At 43.4% G+C, this 19,975-nt stretch overlaps 1 protein-coding gene and 1 long non-coding RNA gene across 6 annotated transcripts in view; one reads left to right on the top strand and one right to left on the bottom strand.

Moving 5' to 3' along the window:
* The window catches only part of ITCH (itchy E3 ubiquitin protein ligase), a 133,455-nt gene extending 130,480 nt beyond the window's left edge, over positions 1-2,975 (bottom strand). Inside the window, exon 1 of one of the 3 annotated variants that reach the window (XM_073555408.1) lies at positions 2,837-2,975. The gene's annotated coding sequence lies outside the window, so the exon portion shown is untranslated. Of the gene's footprint in view, positions 1-2,772 lie in introns of all 3 variants that reach the window. The other 2 variants (XM_073555409.1, XM_073555407.1) reach the window with 2 other exon arrangements.
* A 124-nt stretch (positions 2,976-3,099) lies between these two features.
* The window catches only part of LOC141059010 (uncharacterized), a 35,349-nt gene continuing 18,473 nt past the window's right edge, over positions 3,100-19,975 (top strand). Inside the window, exons 1-2 of one of the 3 annotated variants that reach the window (XR_012222371.1) lie at positions 3,925-4,029; positions 12,233-12,372. This is a non-coding gene — a long non-coding RNA (uncharacterized lncRNA). Of the gene's footprint in view, positions 3,193-3,912; positions 4,030-12,232; positions 12,373-19,975 lie in introns of those variants that run through there. The other 2 variants (XR_012222370.1, XR_012222369.1) reach the window with 2 other exon arrangements.

The raw sequence follows: 19,975 nt of genomic DNA, 5'->3' as shown, positions 1-19,975 counted from the left end.
TCATAGTTGTGGTCTACCTATGATGTCAATTACAGGCCTCTCTCATCTTTTTAAGTGGGAGAACTTTCACAATTGGTGGCTGACTAAATACTTCCCCCCCCCCCCCACCTTATATTTGATGTTTTTTTCTGTACACTGGTGCTGGAGATGCTGTAATACAAGATCAATGCGCGACAGGGACAGAACAGGCTCTTCTTCCATAGACATATATGGTCTTTGTGTAGGAGACGAACCAGACAGTAAACGGATAAGAACAGATGCTAAAATCGATCTTCCAAGATGTGATGTGAATGTGGTTTTGCACGACCGCCAACACCTATATCGTTTTTTTCTTCCTTCACCACAAATGGTGCAGGTTTCTTAGTTAACAGATGCAGGTGCTAGATACAGCTATTCAGCATTTGACATTTTATTAACAGTTACCCTATGATTAGAGGATCATTTAAAAAAAAGATAGCCTATATCTCACACACTTGACTGTGAATTTTCACCAGGGTACGTGCACACAACGTCTTTAAGATGCTTAAAACCTGCAAAAGACAAAGTGAGCAAAAACCCTGCTGTAACAAAATAAGTAAAAGCAAAAGTGCATCTAAATAATACAGAGTTTTGCTACTTTTGATCAAAAACAGTATTACTAAAAACTCTATTATTTAGATGCACTTTTGCTTTTACTTAGTTACCGCAGGGTTTTTGCTCACTTTCTCATTTGCAGGTTTTATGTTTTGTGGCCAAAGTCAACATGCATTTGTGTGCTGCATGTGTATCAACTCAAACCAAGCTCAATTTTTGTGTTTTTTGTCTTTAAGATGCTGGCAGAACCGCTGAGTTTTACAAGGCGAGAACAGTTCAGGAAATCATTGGAGGGCTTTTCTCTGAAGCGCTTTCGCAGATATCTTCTCAGTAGTTTTTGTGGCAGCTCCGACACCGGCGTCTTTACAGTATAGATGCTAGTATATAGATCATGCAGCTTCGAAACCAAACCGCCTCGAGTGAACATATTACTTATTGTACCCACCGTAAGGTTTCTGAACACAGAAGCTATTAGTGACAGAGGAAACATGCTCTGCATTACAGTTTACACATTGTTGTGCATGATGTTGATTTTTTTGCAGTCCTTTTTCAGGCAAAATCCACCTGAAAAAGATGCTCTAATAACATTGGTATGGTGGATTTGTCAGATGATCAACCCTGGCAGTGTCCAATGGACCTGACATATTTATAATGAGGTCTGTTAGGTCATGCCATGGTGTCGTTCTTGGTAAAGGGGACAAAAAAAAAAAACACCACCACATATGACTATAGCCACAGTGGCCATTAAAGAAAGTCATGGCATGATTCATACTCCCTGGTACTTTTTTTTATTTTTTAAGTCTATCAGATATTGACAGGGACCCCAAGCAAGGGACCTCCCTCTATTCTGTAACTGTTCTCCTCGGGATCCTCCCATACTCCAGAAGACATACTGATAGGAGGGCACAATGAGGACTGTAAATGGCAGCGTCTGTTAAGTGCTGCAGAATATAATGGCGCTATATAAGCAAGCAGAATAAATAAAAACAATGTTCATAAATCCCAACTCTGACTATGGATGGGCCTGTGATGAGACAACCTCTTCAATACAATAACAGGCAAATCACGGGATATGGAAGCGAGCAAAACAAAAACCCAGGAGCTGATGGCGTCTAGCTTCATACTTGTTTTTACTGATGCGCATGTTAGTCCGTCCACCACTGTGTAGGGAAAAACAAGAATCTGAATAACCAGTTTTCAGACCAGATTAGACCGAGCCCTAACGTAACATATAGTCACACAAACATGTATAATTCCAGCATTGCACCGACATAATAGAGACAGTGCCAATAGATACGCAGGCCCCCTGGTCCAGCAGCTATGACAATCAGTAGCCATGTTAATTTTTGCAGATGAATATTTCACATAAACATTATATAGCACTTTTTTCCTATTTTCTATGACAGTAATGCAGTTTCAACGTTCTAGAGTAATCATTCTTGGTAAATCATATCGTTTTTCAATTTATATGCTTTATTTTTGGCTGGCACCCGTTCACACTAGCTTGGATGTGCTGGTCTTTTTTTCTATTAGTAATCAGTTGCCGCCAGACGGGAGCGTTGTGACCCTCCTCTTGTCTTGCGGCATCTCCGATGCTTCTCATTAGCCAACCTAGCACTACATTCACGTGCTGATGTGACGGGCTTGTTACGTCGTGCCAGCCCGGCTTGTCAGTGCCGGAAATGCTCTCACCTTTTGCCCACAGATATGGCCATATTACTGGAAACACGCTGGGACTATGTAACCATGACTATAGGTAAATCTAAACAGACCAGGACCCACTGGGGAAGAGTCAACTGACGGAAAGAAAGACGGCGCAGTTGCCCACAGCAACCAGATTTGTGCTTTGCCATTTTACAGGGTCTCTGGGAAATGAGAGGAGGAATCTGATTGGTTATTATAGGAAACTACTCCACTTTTCCTTTGCACCAGTTTAAAAAAAAAAAAATCCCCAATGTGCCCAGAAATGTGGCACCAGAGCATTTACTTAAGAAAGCAAGGCTCACTTTACGGTGTGCTGTAACAGAAGCAATGAGCAGCTGACAATAAGGCTCGGAGTACGGTCTTCCCTGCTGTAACCACCCCACACAGGAGAGCTGGATATAAGGAGGGCTGTAGCACTGCGTAGTACGACACAGCACAAACACATGACAAGAACAGAAGCCACCACACACTACAATGTCGCCCAGGGCCACTCACCACGCCAGGGAATAGCCTGACACCACACAACCGAGGCCCGGAGGCGCTGTCAAGACGAAACTACCTTACTCGCCTCTTCAGCCCCGGTGAAGATGGCAGCGGCCGGTCTAAGGAGGAAACGACAGCCGTATACTGCGCATGCGCAGGAGCAGACACAACACAGACTGTCTAAAAGCAATAAAGCTTTCTTTAGTTTGAGGAAGGCGTGCACAGTGCAGCGCAGGCGTATACGTTTGTGTAACGCATGCGCGGGAAAGGTCGCGTCGCGTGAGAACTTGTGCTGTCAATAAAGTTTGTTTAGAAAAGATAAGAAAAGGCGGGAAGTTTGTAAGAACTATATTGAGGCACCTGATAGAGCAGCATCATAGTGGAGTAACCACGCTGCACAGACACATTTAGGAAGAAGCTGACAATTTCTAGGTACATTCAGTCATAACATTCAACAATTGAAGCTAAAAAAGTAGGAAAGAAATCAGCGCCACAGGCAAATTAAAGCGGCCCCTTAGAGAATGTGCAGGCAACGTTTATTCAGGGGAGTCCGCACTTGGTAAAACACTGGAGAGAATGTAAATGTGCATTCCTATGTAAAAGCGGCTGGCTGTGGGTACGGACGGGCTGTTCAGCCTCTCACCACTGCAGGTTTCCACAGAGGCACAGTGGTTACTAGCAGTGACCCGACTGCTCTGGCGGCCTCTTTATGATCAGAGTTAATGGAAATGCACAAAACGTGCCGAGGCGTCTTTGGGAATTTTTCCAGTGTTTTTGCAACAAAAATTGCTATTTAACCCCTTCACCGCAGACAATTTCCGGTTTTTCTTTTTCGTTTTTTTCCTCCCCTTCCAAGAGCCATAACTGAACCCGTATGAGGGCTTGTTTATTGTAGGACGAGTTGTACTTTTGAATTACACCATTCATTCTAACCGGGGCAGGCAGACCAGGCAGCTGCCTAGGGTCCCTGCTCCCCCAGGGGCCCCCAGCTACTGGCACATCACACAGCCGCTATGGGGCCCGTGAAGCAGGGGAGCCTGCCTGCCACCAGCACCGACTCTCCCCGCCGCCGCATTGAACTATACCAGCGTCATAGACGCCGGTACAGTTCAAAGCAATGATGGAAGAGAGAGCGTCAGCTGACGCTCCCTCTCCCATCATTTCCTGCTCTGCCTCTGACATTGCGGGTACGCGATGACCTGATCACACACTCACTGTGTGCCAGGCAGTGCAGCCGCTGAGACAGGAGCAGCGCGGGCACAAGGAGAGGTGAGGAGTGTGTTTTTTTTAATGTAACCATGTGTGCTGTATACCATGTGGGGCTGTGCTATATACCATGTGGTGCTGTGCTATATACCATGTGGTGCTGTGCTGTATACCATGTAGTGCTGTGCTATATACTATGCGGTGCTGTGCTATATACTATGTGGTGCTGTGCTGTATACCATGTGGTGCTGTGCTATATACTATGTGGGCTGTGTTATATACCGTGGTGCTTTGCGATATACCATGTGGGGCTGTGCTATATACCATGTGGGGCTGTGTTGCATACCATGGTGCTATGCTATATACAATGTGGGCTGTGCTATATACCATGTGGTGCTGTGCTATATATCATGTGGGGCTGTGCTATATACCATGTTGTACTGTGATATATATACCATGTGGGCTGTGCTATATACCATGTAATGCTGTGCTGTATACCATGTGGGCTGTGCTATATACCATGTGGGGCTGTGTTATATACCATGGTGCTGTGCACCATCACTGGAGCTGTGGTAAGCTATAACTATATTAATTTAAGATGTTTGTTCACTTTGGGTAGCTTGGGTCACATACTATTCTATTACTATGAATCGATACTGTGTGGTATTGTAACTATTATGAAGGCTAGTTGTCTGGAGATACTATATATAGTTGCTTTACTGTTACCTCCATGTTAATATGGTATCAGAACTACTACATGCTCTTTGTTGGTGTTGCTTGTTTTGGATTCATGATCATGCACTATTGGAACTTTTTAGATATCTATGCACATCTGTTTGTGTATTTTTAATATGACGATTAATATAATAAAATTGGTTTTTGAATGTGGAAATATACTTTTTTTTCTTTTTTTTGAATTTCATATATGTAAACGTAATACAGCTGAATAATTTTCAGATTATTATATTTCGATTTTGGTAGTATGCTGGGGAAATGTTTGTAACATATGGTTGGCATGGTGCTATGCTGTATACCATGTGGGGCTGTGCTGTATACAATGTGGGGCTATGCTATATACAATGTGGGGCTGTGCTATATACCATGTGGTGCTGTGCTATATACCATGTGGTGCTGTGCTGTATACCATGTAGTGCTGTGCTATATACCATGTGGGGCTGTGCTGTAAACCATGGTGCTGTGCTATATACCATGTGGGCTGTGATATATACCATGTGGGCTGTGCTATATACCATGTGGGCTGTGCTATATACCATGTGGGGCTGTGCTATATACCATGTGGGGCTGTGCTATATACCATGTGGGGCTGTGCTGTATACATGTGGGGCTGTGCTGTATACAATGTGGGGCTGTGCTGTATACAATGTGGGGCTGTGCTATATACCATGTAGTGCTGTGCTGTATACTATGTGGTGCTGTGCTGTATACCATGTGGTGCTGTGCTATATACTATGTGGTGCTGTGCTATATACAATTTTTTATCTGAAAATCAGGAGGACCGGGTTACCTATTTATCGCCAATTCTCTGTAAATTAAATATTGTTGTCAGGAATCGACTGGTAGGTCCACGTTTTTCGGGGCATATGGGTTCATTCCTCATTTTAGTTCATTTAATGATAATCACCCTTCTAGATTACAGGAGGAAGAACGATTTTCATCTTCTATTTCTACCATATGGCAGGGGGTTACAAATAATTTGAGGAAGATTGGATTCAAATATAAGAGTGTGGCTGATTGGAGATGTTTGGTGGTTCCAGACCTGTGGTCTGGCTGTCCTGTAGGAACATTAAGCTGAGGGTTGCTACTTGGAAACTGGGTCCCAGGTTTATCGGTCCTTATAAGATCGTAGCCATCGTCAACCCCGTAGGATTTCACCTTGCTTTATCACCTACCTTTAGGATCTATAATGTATTGCATCCTTCTTTCCTCAAAAAATATACGTTGCATCTTCAGAACCATCACCTCTAGCACCATTTCCTGTCATTGTCGAAACTTGGAGTTTCCAATTGCAAAGATATTGGATTCTTGTTTGCTTCGTCGGTCGCTTCAGTATCAGGTACATTGAATAGGGTATAGTCCTGAGGAGAGGATGTGGGTACCAGCACCTGATATTCATGCGGCCAGACTAGTTTGGGCTTTTCACATAGCTCACCCTGATAGGCCTGGTTCTGAGATTCCGGAGGTACCTCGTAGACGAGGGGGTACTGTCACGTAACTCCGTGACAGTGTGGATCCAGAAGACCACAGTGTCTGATTGCTTTTACTCCTGCGCTGAGAAGAAGCACTTATCCTTCATTTTAAAAGTGTTTATTTCTTCTGGCAAATCTAGGGATAATCGGCCATGTTGGAAATCCTTGTGTTCACAGCTGAGCTCGGTTTGCCACTCCTTTTCCCTTTATAATCTGGGCTCTGATGCAAATCCTTGTTGGAGCTAGCTTTATTGCTGCATGGCTAATGGAGGGAAAGGAGTTCTTATAAGAAGGAGAGTTGGAATAGTTATCAGTGACTGTTGCTTGGCTTGTATGCGTGGTAATTCCTTATCCTTTTTTCTTGGTTTATTCCCCTACCTTCACACCCCAGTGCATTCTTCGATTATTTAAGTGAATATTTTGTATGGAGTTTTTCTGTTAACCCTTGTTTTTGTTGCCTTGTTTGTCGGGTTGGTGTACTACGATGCACAGTAGCTCCCCTCTTCCCTGGGTGGGGGAAGAGAACAGATGGGGGGCTAAATCAGGAGATAAAGTAAGAGTGGAGGCCCCGGCATCTTCACCTTCGGAATTATCCCGGGGAGTAGGGCGAGCTAGGGCGCCCCCTAGCGTTAGGGACAAGGAAGGAGCCACTGGTCCCGGGTCACCTGACAGCTGTGTCGTGGCACCCGACCTATAAAACTGTCCCACTAGTTAACCTCTTTAGTGAACGCCATAAAAAAAAAAAGAAAAAAGAAGGCAAAAAACAATGCTTTTGTGACGTGTGTCACTATAGTAAATATTAGTCCCAGAAGTGGAGAGAAAGACTACAATAACAGATATAAAAATATATACTACTTACTGAATAAGTAAAGGGAGGTCAAACAATCCGAGGTCAGGGACAGGTAATTGCGAAGTACAACAAGGAGAAGTCAGAGGCAAAATCCAGTTCACCAGCCAAGGTCAGGAAAAACCAGAAAGACAAGACAGTTTACATGGAACAGGCACAAGATAAGTCAGGTCACAAGCAAAGAGTCTAAGTCCGGTATTAGTCTTACACAGGCAGCAGCAAGTGTACGATTGACACTGGTTGAAGGAGCTAGCATGCTTAATCAAGGAAAGTGAACACAGATAATTGCAGCACAGACCCAGCACAACCAAAATAGACTGACAGCCCCTACACAAAGTAACATATCAGACAGGAGCCGAGTGGATATCGTGACAGCTTTATCATCTTTCTGTCGAATAAAAAGTGGAATGCGATCAAATTAAAAGTGAAGCGTGATCAAAAAGATGGATATAAATAAACATGGTACTCCTAAAAATGTCATCTTGTCCCACAAAAAACAATCCACCATACAGTTCCATCAGTGAAAAAATAAAATAGTTATAGCTCTGAAAATAAAGCGATGCAGAAATAATTATTTTTTATATAAAAATTTTTATTGTGTAAAGCACCAAAACATAAGAAAACTATAAAAATTAGATATTGCTGTAATCATACAGACCCGAAGAATAAAACTGCCTAGTCAATTTTACCACACATGGAACGGCATATCCGGCTTACACTGGGGTTTCAGTGTAAATCTCTCAAATACATGATTCAGACGGAACCTGTGGCAGAAGATTCCCTATAATGAGGCAGATGGAGGCACTGTGGATGTCTGACCTGTGATCTGGCGGTGTCCGTCTTTTTAGGATTGCATGAAAGTGCTGTCGACCACAATTTTGTGCACTTATGAAAAGAAGGATACTGCTAAACAGAGGCCAGGCGGAGTACAGAGTAACTCTGCTGCCTCATTATTGTGAATAGTTCCCTTGGGGGTTTCATCTTAATCATGTGACTCAGAGATTTAGATGGAAAACCCAAAGTAATTGCTCAGCGTAGAGTGCCAGATAACTGTGATCCCAAACATTATGTAAATGTTTCCAATAAAAGCTTCAACTCAACCACAAAAAAAGCAAGTCCTCACTCACATCTGACATCTGATAACGGAAATATAGGGGGCTTTCACGTTACTGGTAGAACAAAGGCTCTGGAAAAGCGAAATGGCTCCTCATCCACCAAAAGAAATGCAGCAAATTCTGTGATCCCAAATCCAAATACCCCCCTCCCTTCTGAACCCCACAGTGTACCTAAACCACATATAGCGTCCACGTTTGGCATTTCTGAAAGGATGATAGCCCACCTAACTTTATGGGTGCATGTCTCCAGAAGCACAGATTGGGCATAACGTACTGGTGACTGCAACGTACTGGTCTACAGTTTGCGATTTTCACTTGGCAACCATCATTGCTGCTTGTTTCTGGAATTACCAATGGAGTAAAAATCAGCACTGCACCTGTAGATAAAATACCAAAGGGGTATAATTTCTAAAATGGGGTCACTTGAGGGGGGATTTTGTTCTTCTAGTAATTAGGAGCTCTGCACTTGGAGTCCGCAAATTCTTCTAGGAAAATCTGCGCTCCAGGAGGCAAATAGCGCTCCGTTCCTCCGGAGTCTCTCCGTATGGCTAAGTAGTACTGTACAACCACATATGGGGTATTTCCACGTTCAGTAGAAATTGTGAAACAAATTTTGGTGCAATTTTTACCCACGTCTTGTGTGAAAATGTAAAATCTGGGGCTAAAACTAAATTTTGATGATAAAAATGTAGTTAATTTTTCTTCACTGCTCAATGGTATAAAATTCTGTGACACACCAGTGGTGTCAATATGATCACTTCAACCCTAGATGAATTCATTGAGAAATGTAGTTTGTAAAATGGTGTCAGTTATGGGGGGGTTCTACTGTTCTGGCATCTCATAGGCTCTCCCAGTAGGTCATGATACCTGCAAACCATAAAAGTAAAATCTGGCGCTCCTTGCCTTCTGAGCTTTACACTGTGCCTGAAAAATATATCCCGATTTACATTACGGCACACTCAGGAAAAAATGGACCTCAGTTTATTGTAAAAAAATGTCCTATTAGCCCTTTAGAAAAATTAAAATCTTGGGGCTAAAACAACATTTTTGTGAGGAAAATGTGATTTTATTATTTTTACGGCTCAACGTTATAAACTTCTGTGAAGCATCTGGGGGTTCAGGGTGCTTACCATGCATCTAAATACATTCCTTGAGAGGTCTATTCTCCAAAATAGGGTCACTTGTGGGGTGGTTTCCACTGTTTAGGCACATCAGGGGCTCTCTAAATGGATCATGACGACCGCTAATGATTCCAGGAAATTTTACATTCAAAAAGTCAAATGACGCTCCTTCCCTTCCAAGTCCTGCCTTGTGCCCAAACAGTAGTTTTCTCCCTCATATGGGGTATGGGCGTACTCAGGAGAAATTGCACTGCAAATTGTATGGTGCAATTTCTCCTGTTACCCTTATGAAAATGCAAAATTTAGGGCTCAAATAACATTGTTGTGAATGTGGCGCCCCTGAGGCTCAGTCGCCACAGAGGTACTGCACCTTCTCCTAAGGTGTGGTGCCCCACCAACTAGGTAAGTTGGGAACTCCTTTCCACGCTCCAACACTTGCACCCACACAGGATAGTTCAGCAATGGACCAGATTGCGGCTCCATGCTTAGAGGATAGCGAGCACCTTTCGTGGGTCCTTGCTTCGTAACACGAGATGTGCTGGGAGGTGGGTGGAGAGTTGAGATACATAAAAGAGTGGGAAGGTTTAGAATTACAGTTCAGTTCAGTCTGACAGAGGCCAGTTAGAGAGCAGGCTGACAGGAGGTCAGCCTGACGGGAGGTCAAGGCGGAGGAAGACAGTCAGTCAGGAGAGGCTGAGGACTGGTCTTAGTGGAACGGGCTCCCAAGGAGAGGAAGAGAAGAAGGAGTGCTGCAGCTGTCTCTGTGATCTGAGTCAGATGGCACTGGGAAAGGAACAGAAGGAGAAAGACGTAGAACTGCAACCTAAGCTTCCATAAGAGAGAGAAGGAACAGCGCGGAACGAAGGAGTAGGAGAACAGAGAGGAGTTGTGGGTTGGAAGAGGAACCCTGCCTATAGGTTCTCAGCGCAAGGCCGGGGCCCGGTCCCCGAGGTTGTATGGACACTTATGGTTCTGCAGCAGACACCGGTGGAGTAGTTGGCTGTAAATGCACTACTCCCATCCAAGACTTGGGGGACAATAGCAACTGAATAGAGAGCCAGGACTCTGGAGAAAGGAGTCCCCGATAGAGGCTACAGCTGTCTGTCATACAAGTAGAGTTGTTAGGAACATCTGACAGGAGGAACTTCAGAGTACCACGGTACTGGAGCTCTTCACACTAAAGGCGCAATAGAGGAGTCATTCAGGAAAGGTACATGTTGGCGGAGTGTTGGAGAGGAGAAGCCTGACTTGCCCGGGAGGTTGATTGAGTCTCTGCCCTGAGGACACGGCATGGAAGCGGGCACCAGTGCTTACCAAGAACTGTGAGTAAAGCGTTGAAACTGCAAGCCCTGGTGTCCTCCATTCCTTCTTGCGTCCGCCAGCACTGCTACATCCCCTGCGCCGGACACTACACCATCAAAGTTTCCCCACATCTACACTGCCCTGGGACAACAACCCTGCCTGTGGAGGGCTATACCACCATTGCTGCATCCCACCATCTGTCCCAGAGGATCTGTCTGCAGTGTCGGCTTAACATCTCCCTTGCCGAACACCACAGGTAGCGTCACAAACTATTCAATTCCATTACACCACAATCCCGCCATTACTTGGGTGCCCAGGGCCACGGACCGTGTCACCGCTGCTGTGACACATTCCCCTGACACCGGCCCGGTACCGAGAACCCCACAGCTCTGGGAGGGGGCGACCCATGAAGAAAATGTGATTTTATTATTTTCACTGCTCAACGTTATAAACTTCTGGAAGCACCTGGAGGTTCTCCTGTTACCCTTATGAAAATGCAATATTTTGAGCTGAAAACATATTTGTGGGGAAAATTTTTTTTTTTTTTATTTCCATGGCTCAACCTTATAAACTTCTGTGAAGCCTCTGGGGGTTATAGGTGCTCACCACACATCTAAATCAGTTCCCTGAGGGGTCTAGTTTCCAAAATGGTGTCACTTATGAGGGATTTTCACTGATTAGGCACATCAGAGGCTCTCCAAGCGCAACATGGCATCCGCCAATTGTTCCAGCAAATTTTGCATTCAAAAAGTCAAATGGTGCTCCTTCCCTTCCGAGCTCTACCGTGCGCCCAAAGAGTGGTTTACTTCCTCATATGGGGTATCGGCATGCTCAGAAATTACACAACAAATTTTGGGGTCCATTTTTTCCAAAAAATTGGATCTGAAGTAAATTTTTTGTGAAAAAAGTTAAATGTTAATTAAAATTAAAAAATTCCTGCGAAGCACCTGAAGGGTTAATAAACTTCTTGAATGTGGTTTTGAGCACCTTGCGAGGTTCCAGTTTTTAGAATGGTGTCACTTTTGGGTATTTTCTTATTTTCTGACATGTAGATCCCTCAAAGTGACTTCAAGTGTGGTGTCGTCACTAAAAAAAATGGTTTTGTAAATTTTGCTGGAAAAATTATAAATTGCTGGTCAACTTTCAATCCTTATAACTTGTTAACTAAAAAAAATTTGATTCCAAAATTATGTTGATGTAAAGTAGACATGTGGTTTGAAATGTTATTTATGAACTATTTTGTGTGACATATCTCTGATTCAAGGGCATGAAAATTCAGTTTGAAAATTACGAAATTATCCAGATTTTCGCCAAATTTCCATTTTTTACAAATAAACGCAAGTCATACCAAATTTTTTTTACCACTATCATTAAGTAAAATATGTCATGAAAAAACATTCTCAAAATCACCTGGATCCATTGAAGCATTCCAGTGTTATAACCTCATAAATTGACAGTGGTCAGTATTGCAAAAATTGGCCCGGTCATTAACATCCAAACCAACCTCGAGAGTAAAGGGGTTAAACAGCAAAACAACCCAAGAGCATCACACTACCACTACCATATCTTACTGTTAGTATAATGTTCCTTTTCTGAAAAGCTGTGTTACTTCTACGTCAGATGTAATGGGATATACTGAACACCTTCCAAAAAGTTCAACTTTTGTCTCGATAGTCCACAGAGTATTGTCAAGCAGCACATGGAAGTCCATAAATTAGTTCCACAAGAATTGATATATTAGCGGTCACTTGGTTGACCTTTGGACGTGCAGCAGCTGACTTCTAACCTTACATGCCTGATCTCTCCTGCAACAGGTGAGTGGATTTCTTATATAACTTTTACATTAACCCGGATAAGACCCTATTTGCGCTTTTCTGTTCCTATAGTGTATTATATTGAACCTTGCTGGGCTGTACTATACCATTCTGGGGAGGCTATATACCATGCTGGACTGTATTATACCATGCTGGGCTGTATTATACCATTTTGAGGGGCTATATACCATGCTGGGCTGCATTATACCGTGCTGGGCTGTATTATACCATTCTGGGGGGGCTATATACCATGCTGGGCTGTATTATACCATGCTGGGCTGTATTATTCCATTCTGGGGGGATATATACCATGCTGGGCTGTATTATACCTTGCTGGGCTGTATTATACCATTCAGGGGGGCTATATACCATGCTGGGCTGTATTATACAATGCTGGGGGGCTATATACCATGCTGTGCTGTATACCATGCTGGCCTGGGCTGTATACCATGGTGGGCTGGGCTGTATACCATGTGGTGCTGGGGTATATACCATGTGGTGCTGGGCTACATACCATGTGGTGCTGGGCTATATACTATGCGGCTGTGTTATATACCATGGGTGGTACATTTTACATTATATTCTATAGGGGGAGGCTGTGCTATATAATATGGGGGCTACATTATATTCTATGGGGAGGTGGGCTGTATTATATTCTATTTGGGGCTACATTATATTCTATGGAGGGGGCTGTATTATATTTATTATATTCGATGGGGGCTGCATTATACTATATGAGGAAGGCTACATTGTATTCTATGGAGGGGCTACATTATTTCCTATGAGGGGGTTGCCATATATTCTATGGAGGGGCTGCATTATACTATATGGGGGGTGGGGCTGCATTACTGTATATTCTATGGGGGGGTTACATTATATTCTGTGGAATGGCTGCATTATACTCTGGGGTAGCTGCATTATTCTCTAAGGGGTGGCTGCATTATACTATAAGAGAGGGGCTGCATTATATTCTATGGATGTTACATTATATTGTTTGGCGGGGCTGCATTATACTCTGTGGGGTGGCTGCATTATGCTCTATGGGGTGGCTGCATTATACTATATGTGGGCTGCATTATACTGTATCGAGGACTATGGGGAATACATTATATGAAGAACTATGAGGTGCATTATGCTATGGGAAGTGAATTGTACTACATGGATCACTATGGCGGTGCATTATACTATATGGAGAACTATGAGGAGTGTATTAAACTATATGGAGGACCGAGCAGTGTATTTTAATATATGGAGGGCTGTTGTGAGTTCATTTTCCCCTTCACCATTGAGGTCTGATGAACTCCCTCTTCTGGTGAAGGAAGGTAGTGAGGCTGATTACCAAGCACCTGAGCAGAATGATGATGACTGGGTGACTGGAATTGCTGACTGGATATAAGGCAGCCGACGCCCTTCTGCCTTGCGGGTGATTTCTCTGAGGGATTCTAGGAGACCTGTCTGATTCCTGCTCCTCAAAAGCTAAGTTTTCTGCTCTGCTTTTTGCATTTGTGTTTTGGTTTTGTTTTGCCTTGTTTTTCTGGATTTCTGCCATTCCCTGCTGGGTGAGCTGAATTCCTTTTTGCTCTGTCCAGAAAATACCTGAATACTGATATAGTCTTTTTGAAGCCTAGCGTCTTCAGGGCTTTTTTCCCTTTCAGTCTGTTGGCTCTTGTTTTGATAGGGTTTTGGCGAATTGCAGACAGCAGCTTTTCTATCCTGTCCTATTTAGTTGGCTTGGGCCCCATCACTTGCTCAGCCTATCTTTCTATCTGTGTGAGTGTTTTTTCATCTTGCTTCACCGTCATTATATGTTGGGGGCTGCCTATTGCTTTGGGGTCTGCTCTGGGGCAGTTTAGATTTCCCTTTCTGTCTTTAGGCTATTTAGTTCTCCGGCTGTGATCGAGGGGTCTAGGGCACCGTAGGAACCCCCCACGGCTACTGCTAGTTGTTGTTGATAGGTTCAGGGGTCTGCAATCCGATAGCTGCCAACTTCTCTGGTTTTCTGGACTTAACTAGTATTTCTGTTTTTGCCTCCTACGGTGACTCATTCATAACAGAGGGCTATGAGGAGTGTATTATACTATATGGAGGACTGAGGAGTGTATTATACTATATGGAGGACTATGCGGCACATTATATTATATAGAGGACTATGGGGTGTAAAGTGTAAATGTGCTGCTGATAACATGATACTGTATGGTGATCTGTTAGGGTGTGTGCACACATACTAAAAAGGAAGAAAGAAATGTTAATAAAATGGAAAGAGGGAGGCATATCTAAAGAAGAATATAATGATGTCTGCAGAACCTGCAGGGCACAAATCAGATAATCTAAAGCTGACAATGAATTGAGGCTTGCAAGAGATGTCAAAAGCAATAATAAAGGATTTTGGGGATATGTCAAAAGTAAAAGAAAAGTCAAAGATGCTATAGGATTTTTACAGGATGAAAATGATGAAATGGTAAGGCAGGATGTTGAGATGGCCGAATGTTATGAATGGGAAACCGAGGAGGAAAAAAAGACAACAAGCTACGTCTCAGAAAACCAGAGAAGTTGGTAACTATGCAGATTGCAGATCCCTGATCTTAACCGCACAACTAGCAGCAGTCGTGGAGCGTTCCTACGTTGGTCCTAGACGCCTCGTCACAACCGGAGAACTACATAAGCCTAAAGCAGGAAAAGAGGAAAACTAACTGCCCCAGAGCAGACCCCAAAGGAAAGACAGCCCCCACATGTAATGACGGTGAAACAAGATGAAAATACAAACAAAGGCAGGAAAATAGGCTGAGCAAACGATGGGGCCCGGCTAACTAAAAAGGACAGAAAAGGAAAGACACTGTCTGCAATCTGCCAAAAAAACCTACAAAAATATTGTCCAACACTTCTGATAGCAAAATTAACCCTGAAGTCACTAGACTTCTAAACCTATATCAGCACTCTGAAATATTCTGAGACAGAGCAAAAAAGAGGCCAATCTAATAAGGGACAAAAAGCAGATTGGCAAATACTGATTAATAGGAGTGGAATTTCAGCATAGCCCCAGCAGGGGCAGGCTGATTACACAAAAAACTGAATTGACCAACAAGCGCAGGTGTGAACTGAACATTAGCAAAAAACAAACTTAACTTGAGAAGACTGGAAGAGAGCTGAAGTCCAGGACCTGAGAAGCAGACTCTATCACCAGCACCCGGATAGGGCGTCGGCTGTCTTATATCCTGTCTGATACTCCAGAGATCCAATCGTTATCTTCCTCATCAGGTGGCAGATCACTACCTCTTAAACCAACCGCACTACCTCCTGTCACCACCAGAGGGAGAACGGAAGGGGAACTCTCAACTGGTGGAGCAGAAAATGAGTTCATGACAGCCGAACTTTTAAATTCCTATTTTGCACCTGTTTTCTCTCAGAAAGGAAATGTAACATCAACTGTTCTTCACTGTCCTATTAAGGGAATAGAAGAATCCAGGATATCTATAAACAGAAAGATAGTGAGGAAACACTTAGCTAACCTAAATGAATTCAAGTCTCCAGGTCCAGATGAATTACACCCCAGAGTACCTAAGGAGATAGCAGAAGAAATTTTTGAACCCCTCTCCATAATCTTTGAAAATTCTTGGAGAACAGGAGATGTCCCAGAAGACTGGAGAAGAGCAAATGTTGTTCCTATCTTCAAAAAGGGGAAGAAGGTGGACCCAGGCAACTATAGGCCGGTGAGTCTGACTTCTATACCAGGAAAGATCTTTGAACAAATTATTAAACAACATGTATGTCAGTACCTGGATAAGAATGAAGTGATTAAACAGAGTCAGCATGGGTTTGTAACTAATAAGTCATGTCAGACTAACTTAATTTCCTTCTATGACAGAATCACTGATTGGGTGGATCAAGGTAATGCTGTAGATATAGTATATCTTGACTTCAGCAAAGCATTTGACAAAGTATCTCATACAATCCTTATTGAAAAAATGACTAAGTATGGAATGGACAAGGCAACTGTTAGGTGGATTCATAACTGGCTTAGTGATCGGACCCAAAGAGTGGTCGTAAGTGGCTGCACATCCACTTGGAAGAATGTCTCAAGTGGGGTACCACAGGGCTCTGTCCTGGGCCCTGTATTGTTCAACATCTTTATCAACGATTTAGATGAAGGAATTGAGGGTAAACTGATTAAATTTGCTGATGACACAAAGCTAGGAGGGATAGCTAATACTAGAGAAGAGAGAGAGGATTCAAAAAGATATAAATAAACTGGAGCAGTGGGCAGCAACTAACAGAATGGTTTTTAACGGAAAAATGCAAAGTACTACATCTGGGCAATAAAAATGAAAAAAGCATATACAGAATGGGAGGAATAGGGCTAAGCAACAGCACATGTGAAAAAGACTTGGGTATACTAATAGATCACAGACTGAATATGAGTCAACAGTGTGATGCAGCAGCAAAAAAGGCAAATGCAATTCTAGGATGTATTAACAGAAGCATACAGTCTAGATCACGTGAAGTCATTATTTCCCTCTACTCCTCTTTGGTCAGACCTCATCTGGAATATTGAGTCCAGTTTTGGGCACCACATTTTAAAAAAGACATCAACAAACTGGAGCAAGTTCAGAAAAGAGCGACCAGAATGGTGACCGGTCTGCAAACCCTGTCTTATGAGGAAAGGTTACAGGATTTGGGAATGTTTAGTTTGCAAAAGAGAAGACTGAGAGGAGACTTAATAGCTGTCTACAAATATCTAAAGGGCTGTCACATTGTAGAAGGATCATCTTTATTCTCATTTGCACAAGGAAAGACTAGAAGCAATGGGATGAAACTGAATGGGAGGAGACACAGATTAGATATTAGAAAATACTTTTTGACAGTGTGATCAATGAGTGGAACAGGCTGCCACGAGAAGTGGTGAGTTCTCCTTCAATGGAAGTCTTCAAACAGAGGCTGGACAGACATCTGACTGGGATGATTTAGCAAATCCTGCTTTGAGCAGGGGGTTGGACCAGATGGCCCAGGAGGTCCCTTCCAACTCTATGATTCTATGATTCTAGTCTGTGGCTTTTTCTGCAGGGAATCCATATCTCTTGGCAGAAAACGCAGGGTAAAACACATGCATTTTTCCTGCGGATTCCTAGCATGTGTACAGCGGATTTGATGCAGGTTCTAGTGCGGTTTGTCAGTGCGGATGAGAGAAATTGATTGATTTGTATGTCCCGGAACGTACACTGCAGCTGCGGTTTCGCAAAAAAGAAGTAACATGCTGCGGAAAATAAACCGCAGCAAATCTGCGTGGAATTTTCCGCAGCATGTGCACATGGTGCTGTAAACTGCATGGAGACTGCTGCGGATCCACAGGACCAAATCCGCTGCGGATCCACAGCAAAAACCGCAACGTGTGCACACACCCTTAGTGATCGTTCTGTTCCCATCATTCATTCTTTCTCAGATGGTGGAAAAAGGCCGGGAAACAAGTGTTGAACGACTTCTTCAATTTTGTCGATCACACTAATTTTGCGGCCTGGACTTCAACGCATGTAAATACTTTACAATCGAAATGCTTCTGTGTGATGTGCAATATGTTAGCATTTGGGGCCCCATTTTAAACTTTGGCTGAAACCGGCCCTGGATGTGATAAACCACAGTTAACCACAGGGGGGAGAGGGGCAATCACATTTTCATTCAGGGCATTGTAAGTTAGTATTTCCTTTTTTCCTTAATAATAAAAACCTTCATTTAAAAACTGCATTTTGTGTTTACTTGTGTTATCTTTGTCTAAGGCTACTTTCACATATCAGGTTTTCGGCGTCAGGCGCGATCCGGCGTCGTGCCGGAACGCCGGATCCGGCAAATGTTTCGTAAAACCGGATGTGACGGATCCGGTTTTCTGCCGGATCCGTCTTTTTCTTGACAGACAAAACCGGATCCGTCTCATCCGGTTCATCCGTTTTTCTATCCGTTTTTCGACGGATTACGCCGGATCCGGTTTTTAAAATTGACCCTTGTGGCCTTCCGAACGGGATTGGCTACTGGAAAACTATATATAGCATGTTCCTACAGCCCTTCTTTGACAGGTTGTAGAGGAGAAAGTGCAGGTTGGAGAGAAGAGCAAGTACTGGCGAAGATGGATGTTGTCATTGGAAATATTTTGAAGAATTTGGCGGATTTTATAGCGGAGGCGAATCGTTTGAGGGTGATTGTTCTGGAGAAGGAGAGAGCGAGACAGCAGCGCATCAGGCATCGTAGACGACGTTTGTGGATCCACCCCATCACAGCCAAGAGAATGACGCGTGGGGTCTATTCTACACTCTGCATGGACCTTCGACGAAACCCGGATAAATTTTTTGGATATGTTAGGATGAAAATGGAGAATTTTGATTACTTGGTGGAGCGCATTGCACACCTCATAAGAAAAGCGGACACCTATTGCCGCTTCTCTGTTTCACCCGCAGAGCGTCTGATGGTGACTTTAAGGTAAGCCACATTTATTGGATATGCTCGCATCAGAGCACACTTTCACTGCAATCTTGTTGGTGGTAGTTTGTATCTCCAAGTGTTATAGGTCAGTTTTGGTATGTAATGCTGTGATTTAAAACTAATTTATTGTTTTTTAATTCCCCACAGATTTCTTGCAACTGGAGAATCCCTTTCGTCACTGCATTTCCAGTACAGACTCGGGATTTCCACCATATCTGGAATTGTGAAGTACACATGCCGTGCACTGTGGGACTCCTTAGCTGAAGAGTTTTTACCAGAGCCCACAACAGAGAGGTGGATTGAAATTGCTGACAAGTTTCAACAGATATGTCAGTTTCCAAACTGCTTGGGCGCTGTGGATGGGAAACATATCCGCATTTTAAAGCCAGCTGGATCGGGATCGGAATATTTCAATTACAAGAAATATTTTTCAATTGTCCTCATGGCCATCGCTGACGCGGAATACAAATTTATTGCGGTTGATATTGGGGCCTATGGCCGCTCCAATGACTCTCAAGTTTTCAAACTGTCTGCCATGGGGCGTAAACTGTATGGAAACACCTTCCAGTTCCCACCACCTAGACCGCTGCCGCAAACATCTGGTCCACCTATGCCATTTGTCTGTGTAGGGGATGAAGCCTTCCAGCTGTCAGAACACCTTTTGAAACTGTACTCTAGCAGAGGATTGACAAGACCAAAACGCATTTTTAATTACCGCCTCACAAGAGCAAGAAGAATGGTTGAATGTACCTTTGGTATTCTGACAGCCAAATGGCGGGTCCTATTGACTGCGATCAACCTCAAGACAGAAACTGTGGACGAGGTGATCAAAGCGTGCGTGGTACTCCACAATTTTGTTATCTGCAAGGAACCCATTTCCATTGAGGACACCTCTGAAGAAACCACCTTGCAAGATTACCATGACATTACCACTAGAAGTTCTGTGATGGTTTCAGTAATGAGGGACAATTTTGCACTATACTTTATGTCACCTCAAGGCAGAGTACACTGGCAGGATGACAGAGTGTGAAAGATTTGTGCCCTAACCAAACTTGTGTACCTTCTGGACCAACAGTATATACCTTTGCCAACCAAAGTTGGCTATCTTGTCATGGTCTTACTATTTTTAGCTTTAGGCCAC

The sequence above is a fragment of the Dendrobates tinctorius genome, unplaced genomic scaffold, assembly GCF_039654945.1.
Source record: "Dendrobates tinctorius isolate UK_male_01 unplaced genomic scaffold, ASM3965494v1 ptg000223l, whole genome shotgun sequence".
Classification (NCBI taxonomy): Eukaryota; Metazoa; Chordata; class Amphibia; order Anura; family Dendrobatidae; genus Dendrobates; species Dendrobates tinctorius.
This window is presented reverse-complemented; position numbering and strand designations above follow the sequence as displayed.